This window comes from Mytilus edulis, chromosome 8, assembly GCF_963676685.1.
Source record: "Mytilus edulis chromosome 8, xbMytEdul2.2, whole genome shotgun sequence".
Taxonomy (NCBI): Eukaryota; Metazoa; Mollusca; class Bivalvia; order Mytilida; family Mytilidae; genus Mytilus; species Mytilus edulis.
Genome location: NC_092351.1, coordinates 32501 through 40794, shown reverse-complemented (window position 1 = coordinate 40794; position 8294 = coordinate 32501).

Below are 8294 nucleotides of genomic sequence, written 5' to 3'. Positions count from 1 at the left end.
AATGGCAACATTAGATTTCACCCAAACTTGTCAGACAAAGATAAGTAAATTGTGGTCTAAATATCTGTTTATATGCCTTTAAGTCATTATCATTATACAATAGTTTTAGCTCATAGTGTTAATTAAACTAATACACTCCAAAATCATTAATGATCATTAGCCTATTTTTATAATAAGAAAACACATTTTTAAAAGCAAGTTAAACTTTTTAATCTGGGATTTTACAAAATCCCTAGTCATTTTTTCAAACCCACTGAAACTGTTAGTGACTTTACAACATCACTAATTAGTCCAGTGATTTTACAAATTCCCTGTTACACATATACTATTATATAGAAAATAAGAGGATGTGGTATGGTTGTTAACTCTCCACAAGACACCAAATGATACTAAAATGTACACCTATATTAAACAATTAGCAAATCCCATACCGCATAGTCAACATTAAAAGGCCCCGAAATTACATATGTAAAATAATTCAAACGAGAAAACAAACGACCTTATTTATGTACAAAATAATGAGAGAAAAACAAATATGTTACATAGCAACAAATTTAATTACAGGCTACATGATTAAACTTGTTTAAAAGCGCCAATTCTCCCCTAACCTTGGACATTAACGGTGCGAACAACACAATAATAAACTGTAGAAATCAGTTAATAAAGGTTATCGCATCAGATGAAAACATCTAACAAAAACAGTGCGGACATGGAAGGGTACTTATACAAATTCAGATTCAATATTTTATTAAAGTCTCACCACATACATACAAGTATAAACACAATATAATATCAAGTACACAATATAAAAATTTAGAATGCATGTGCCATTCTTAAAAGAACTATGAGAGACTGGTATGTAGAATTATAAAACAACAGAATTAAATAAAATTGAGAATGGAAATAGGGAATGTGCCAAAGAGACAACAACCCGACCATAGAGCAGACAACAGCAGAAGGTCATAGTTTTGTTATTAACATAAAAACATAAAAGTGCAATATCACCATCCACATTAATTAAAAGATAAAACCTGATACATGTACATAAAACACAATGATTGTTTTAACAGTTTAAGATACTATTTCGTCGCAATAATATATTATGGCAGGTTTTGGTAACAAAACTACAAACATTTTCATTTTTGCACAAAAATATAAATTTTTCATCATCTGACAAAGTTAAAAACATATTATCATGTTGAATTATATCAATAAATAAATTTACACACCTAGGTTAGAAGAAAAAAAAACACCACTAAAAAAGAATACAATCATAATTAAAACAATTGAAGGTCTTTCAACCAGTAAGGATCTATCTTGATATGAAAATATTAAAATTTGGTTTTAAAATATTAATTTCAGCGTCAAATGACAGCTTATTGTACGCTGATTCCAAAAATATAAGGTTTTTATACAAAAAGATATAAATAAGGGAGATAATTTTCTACTTCCGGTTCAAAATATGTTACTTCCCATTTTGTCTTATAGTTTACTTGACGCTGATTCCAAAAATATATGGTTTTACATACTTTAACAATAATTTATTACACAAATTAGCTACTTCCGGTTAGCTTTTATAACGTGATATTGCTTGCAACCTAATGCAAAAAGTCTTATAGCTTTAACATGAATACATATGAGGTAAAAGCAAAGGTCAAAATCCAGAAAGTTTATTTAACATATGACCTTGAGCTCAATTTCAAGGTCATAAACCAAGGACCTCAAATCAAAAGACTCTAGGTCTCTACTTTATATTGGCACGACTGATATTAGATATAAAAGAAGGAAAAACTCGCATCAAATGTTTACCTACCCTTTCGACTAAAATTTATGTGTAACGAAATGTCGCAACTAACAATTGTGTGAAAATATTTTGTCGATATCTTTTAAGATTTCTGAAAATGAGAGATAACAAGCCAAAATCAAAAATTTTGAACATGACCTTGACCTTTGACCTTGACCTCATTTTCATTTTTTTTTTACCAAGGACCTCAAATCAAAGGATCCTAGGTCTTTATCACGTATGGTTTACAAGATAGAAATGCATATCACTTAATATGTCAAATGCATAAGGGGAAGTAACTCTCATATGGAGTGTTCATATCGCTTCGGTCAAAACGGGCCAAACCATGCGAAGGATATAACGAGCAATTTTGTAAAATAAATTTGTCGTAATCTTTTACGGTTGTAGAGGAGTAGTGGACAAAAGGAAAACAGTGTTTGGGGAGATAACTCCTACAAAGAAAAATATTTCGGTTATGCAGTATAAATTTCAAAAGCGCATAAACTGTTCGATACAATATACCAAATATCTAAGTGACATATTGCGAAACAAATATTTATCGCAAGAACAAAATTAGGCGGAAGTAAAAAAAAAAAAAAAAAAAAAAAAAACCCAATTGTTTAGAGAACAATTGAAAGTCTTTCCTTCTTTCACACTGATTCCAAAAATATATAGTTTCTATATACTTTTGTATGTAGAATGGGAGATAATTTGCCACTTCCGGTTTGTTGGAAGTCATTTTTAGTCTTCAGTTATCAGTTTATGTATCTATAGGACAAAATATATAGATTCTGAGTACTTTTATATGAAAAAATTGCAAAAAAGGCTACTTCATGTGTTCTCAAGGTCACTTCCGGTAGCATTTTCAAGGTCATTTGTCACCTAACCTTTTGTATAAGGTCAAATGACTTTATAATGAACTTAGTTGAGGTTATAATCAAATAACCTCATATCAAGACATTCCAGGGGCACTAACTCCTATAAGATGCCATTAAATTGTATCAGACTTAATGTAGCATATCTTCATTACAATACAGCAGACATTTTGGACTTGTTCTTTTATATGTATCTTTCATAGTGTCATAGAAAATGCAAAAACAAGCAAAAGTCACAATTGAGAACTTGACCTTGACCTTTGACCTTGACCTCATTTTCAAAGTTAGAACCTAGGGGACTCAAATAAAAACATTCCAGGGTTATACACTTTATAGTTTATGAGTTAAAAAAAAAAACATACCGACAAATTTATTCTGTAAAGGTAGATAACTCCTATAAAATTTCATGGAATCGCTTCGATCCAAATAAGCCAAAAATTTCTGAGGATATAACGAACAATTTGTAAAAAGAAATTTGTCGATATCTTTTTTTGTTACGAAGGAAATGCACTCAGATGATAAACAGTGAATAGGCAGATAACTCTTACAAAGAAAATTGTTCGTCTAAGCAGGGTGAAATTCAAAAGCGCATACATTGTACGATATTTAATAAAAAATATCTAAGCGACATATTGCGAAACAAATATTTATCGCAAGAACAAAATTTGGCGGAAAAAAAAAATTAAAAAATATTAATAATCAGAACAAAAACGATAAGTCTTTCCACAGAAAAGTGGAAAGACCTAATAATTTAGTCAAATACGGTAAGACGTAGATAACAAGAATGACATCTTCTATGAGTGTATGTATGCAGTTTATAAAATAGAGAATAATAGTGGGCTTCTAGAATATAAATATTTGATACAGAATAGAGAAAATATGACGTAAATAATATTTAGAAGTCAAGAACACCCATCTCTCTCTTTTTCTAGACCCTCTTTTATCATATGACTGTTAAAAGGAAGAAGCGCCCCAATTCATAGGAACAAATAGATTAGAAAAATATAATTGTCTCTCATAGTCTTTTGTCTAGTTGGAAACATAGAATAACGGACATGAATCCACATGACAAAAGTCACCATTTATAATGGAAATTACACGTACATATAAAGTTTGATTATTTTTATTTAATTTACAATAAACAAGATTTATATTTGAGAATTTCATTTTATGACAACAATTCAGTTTAAGGCTTAGGTCATTTTTTCACTTTTTTGTTCATGGTATTCATCCACTGGCGTTGTTGTGTTTCTCCTCTCTACTCTGACGTCTTGGAAAGCATTTTTCATATCTGTACTTAAATTTTGTCTTTGTGCTGTAAACGTTCAATTTAATCTTTTGTGCAAATGTCAAGTGAAACATGGTATATAAATACGAAGCACTCAGTCTGTCATAAGTTACTTTTGGCACAATCCTAGTGATAAAGTTTAATCTTATCTGCTAAAGTAGCAATCTTAGAAGAATCGACAGCCTTAACTCATCATGTTGAGCTTGAAAGTACTTTTTATCCTTCTCGGAACGCTCACTTAATTTTTATTTTATCTTTATGAATCGTCTTTGAACTATCATAGCATTTGATGTGTGTCAACATTCTCTTTTTTTATTGAAAATTTTGAAGAAATTGTAGATTCAGTATTTTATTAATGTCTCACCACTTGTATAACATTATACATTCCAATATACATGTATAAAACATTGCGTATAACATGAAATATTGGATAACCTATACAAAACATATTGTATATTAAAACTAACAGTAAAATATCATTAGCTTAAATAGTTATCAAAGGTACCAGGATTATAATTCAGTACGCCAGACGCGCGTTTCGTCTACATAAGTATCATCAGTGACACTTATATAAACAAGTACAAAGTTGAACAGCATTGAGGCTTCACAAGAAAGTGTGCCAAATACGGCTTATGTAATCTATTCCTGGGATAAGAAAATCATTCTTTTTTTTTTTCAAAATTCAAAGTTTTGTAAACAGGAAATTGTTTTCATCAATGTTGGCTTAATCTGCCAAGGGTCAAGATAACGGGAGTGGATCGTAGCCCTTGGCTAGCGAGGATTTAACTGAATAAAAGTATAAACGTTTCGTCAGTAGACAAGTTATAAAAATGATCGTTATGTTTTACTGCTTCATTATACAATATATTTCGAAGTTCTGCATATAAAGGACATACAGTAAATACATGTTTCTAGTCTTCAATTTCATTTTTACATATAAAACAAGCTCTTTCATTTACTGGTTTATTCTCATATCGTCCTGTTTCTATTTTGAGTGGCACAACGCCACATCTAAATTTTGCATAAGCACTTCTAAATTTGATAGACATATTTTGTTTTAAATATAACTTTGTACATTATTGTGATTGATATAGCTTATAAGTACGAAGCTTGTTACCATTTCTCTGTGACAACATTTTCGTTTGCCATTCTGCAATATATTTATTAAATATAACATTTTCAATTTGCACGTGGCCGGCCCATCGTGGGCAACCGCGGGTCATAACCGCGGTACGTACCACGAGGTCGTCCCGTCGAATGCTACACCGGGTGTCCATCGGGTCTCGACCGCGGTACGTCCAAGGCAACCCCGTGGGTTAAGATTAGGGTTTAGGGTTAGGGTTAGGGTAAGGGTTAGGGTTAGGGTTATGGTTAGGCATTGGGGAAAAAAATTACAAGTCATCCTTATGTCCTGACACGAAAGGGCTAGGCTTAGCACCCACTGTAACCCTAGCTTATGTCCTGAGACAACCCTAGTTCAAACCTTCGCGAAGGTGTCGGACGCAAGCACACGGCCGATCAAGAGGGTGTACGATGCCTGCCTTCGTTACCTGAAATTTTATCGTATCATGGAGCGACCTGCTGTAATATTCTTACGTGCGGCTTCCCGATGACAAAAAATTGTTAAGACATACTTTTTGACTGGGGTATAGTTGGCCGGCCTTCGATGGTCGAGACACTTACGTTCGGCTTCCCGATGAAAAAATTCCCCAGGGTCAACATTTTTTACCGACGATAAAGTGGGCCGAGAGACCCGCGGTAGTCCGCCCGCATCTAACGTGCGACACCTCGATGAAAATTTCACCCTCGTAAAAAATTTTTACCGAGGGTATAGTTTGCCGGCCTCGATGGTCGAGAGACCCGCGGTAGCCCGTCCGCGTCTAACGTGCGACACCTCGATGAAAATTTCACCCTCGTAAAAAAATTTTACCGAGGGTATAGTTTGCCGGCCTCGATGGTCGAGAGACCCGCGGTAGCTCGTCCGCGTCTAACGTGCGACACCTCGATGAAAATTTCACCCTCGTAAAAATTTTTTACCGAGGGTATAGTTTGCCGGCCTCGATGGTCGAGAGACCCGCGGTAGCCCGTCCGCGTCTAACGTGCGACACCTCGATGAAAATTTCACCCTCGTAAAAATTTTTTACCGAGGGTATAGTTTGCCGGCCTCGATGGTCGAGAGACCCGCGGTAGCTCGTCCGCGTCTAACGTGCGACACCTCGATGAAAATTTCACCCTCGTAAAAAATTTTTTACCGAGGGTATAGTTTGCCGGCCTCGATGGTCGAGAGACCCGCGGTAGCCCGTCCGCGTCTAACGTGCGACACCTCGATGAAAATTTCACCCTCGTAAAAAATTTTTACCGAGGGTATAGTTTGCCGGCCTCGATGGTCGAGAGACCCGCGGTAGCCCGTCCGCGTCCAACGTGCGACACCTCGATGAAAATTTCACCCTCGTAAAAATTTTTTTACCGAGGGTATAGTTTGCCGGCCTCGATGGTCGAGAGACCCGCGGTAGCCCGTCCGCGTCCAACGTGCGACACCTCGATGAAAATTTCACCCTCGTAAAAATTTTTTTACCGAGGGTATAGTTTGCCGGCCTCGATGGTCGAGAGACCCGCGGTAGCCCGTCCGCGTCCAACGTGCGACACCTCGATGAAAATTTCACCCTCGTAAAAATTTTTTTACCGAGGGTATAGTTTGCCGGCCTCGATGGTCGAGAGACCCGCGGTAGCCCGTCCGCGTCCAACGTGCGACACCTCGATGAAAATTTCACCCTCGTAAAAATTTTTTTACCGAGGGTATAGTTTGCCGGCCTCGATGGTCGAGAGACCCGCGGTAGCCCGTCCGCGTCCAACGTGCGACACCTCGATGAAAATTTCACCCTCGTAAAAATTTTTTTACCGAGGGTATAGTTTGCCGGCCTCGATGGTCGAGAGACCCGCGGTAGCCCGTCCGCGTCTAACGTGCGACACCTCGATGAAAATTTCACCCTCGTAAAAATTTTTTTACCGAGGGTATAGTTTGCCGGCCTCGATGGTCGAGAGACCCGCGGTAGCCCGTCCGCGTCTAACGTGCGACACCTCGATGAAAATTTCACCCTCGTAAAAAATTTTTACCGAGGGTATAGTTTGCCGGCCTCGATGGTCGAGAGACCCGCGGTAGCCCGTCCGCGTCTAACGTGCGACACCTCGATGAAAATTTCACCCTCGTAAAAATTTTTTTACCGAGGGTATAGTTTGCCGGCCTCGATGGTCGAGAGACCCGCGGTAGCCCGTCCGCGTCTAACGTGCGACACCTCGATGAAAATTTCACCCTCGTAAAAATTTTTTTACCGAGGGTATAGTTTGCCGGCCTCGATGGTCGAGAGACCCGCGGTAGCCCGTCCGCGTCTAACGTGCGACACCTCGATGAAAATTTCACCCTCGTAAAAATTTTTTTACCGAGGGTATAGTTTGCCGGCCTCGATGGTCGAGAGACCCGCGGTAGCCCGTCCGCGTCTAACGTGCGACACCTCGATGAAAATTTCACCCTCGTAAAAAATTTTTACCGAGGGTATAGTTTGCCGGCCTCGATGGTCGAGAGACCCGCGGTAGCCCGTCCGCGTCCAACGTGCGACACCTCGATGAAAATTTCACCCTCGTAAAAATTTTTTTACCGAGGGTATAGTTTGCCGGCCTCGATGGTCGAGAGACCCGCGGTAGCCCGTCCGCGTCCAACGTGCGACACCTCGATGAAAATTTCACCCTCGTAAAAATTTTTTTACCGAGGGTATAGTTTGCCGGCCTCGATGGTCGAGAGACCCGCGGTAGCCCGTCCGCGTCCAACGTGCGACACCTCGATGAAAATTTCACCCTCGTAAAAATTTTTTTACCGAGGGTATAGTTTGCCGGCCTCGATGGTCGAGAGACCCGCGGTAGCCCGTCCGCGTCTAACGTGCGACACCTCGATGAAAATTTCACCCTCGTAAAAATTTTTTTACCGAGGGTATAGTTTGCCGGCCTCGATGGTCGAGAGACCCGCGGTAGCCCGTCCGCGTCTAACGTGCGACACCTCGATGAAAATTTCACCCTCGTAAAAATTTTTTTACCGAGGGTATAGTTTGCCGGCCTCGATGGTCGAGAGACCCGCGGTAGCCCGTCCGCGTCTAACGTGCGACACCTCGATGAAAATTTCACCCTCGTAAAAATTTTTTTACCGAGGGTATAGTTTGCCGGCCTCGATGGTCGAGAGACCCGCGGTAGCCCGTCCGCGTCTAACGTGCGACACCTCGATGAAAATTTCACCCTCGTAAAAATTTTTTTACCGAGGGTATAGTTTGCCGGCCTCGATGGTCGAGAGACCCGCGGTAGC